Source organism: Cariama cristata, unplaced genomic scaffold (genome assembly GCF_000690535.1).
Source record: "Cariama cristata isolate BGI_N322 unplaced genomic scaffold, ASM69053v1 scaffold41536, whole genome shotgun sequence".
NCBI lineage: Eukaryota > Metazoa > Chordata > Aves > Cariamiformes > Cariamidae > Cariama > Cariama cristata.
This window is the reverse complement of record NW_009623415.1, coordinates 1-267: the sequence shown is the minus strand read 5'-3', so window position 1 is coordinate 267 and position 267 is coordinate 1.

Below are 267 nucleotides of genomic sequence, written 5' to 3'. Positions count from 1 at the left end.
AGGGTGCGGGGAATGCGCTGGCAGGGAGTGGGGTGGGTTCTCATCACACAATTGCACAGGACATGTGCCTGCCTGGGTCCTGCTGCGGCTCGCTGTTCTCAGGGTGGGTCTTCGTGGCATTTTTGGGTCTTTCTGGAGACAGGCGAGGTTGAGGGGGCTGGAATTTGGGTGTGAGTCAAGTTCCATCCTGCCCTAAAAGAAAGAGAGCATCTGCCAGCTGCTGGAGAGCTTCAGGAGGGAATCGGGGTGGCTGTTGTGGCTCCTTTC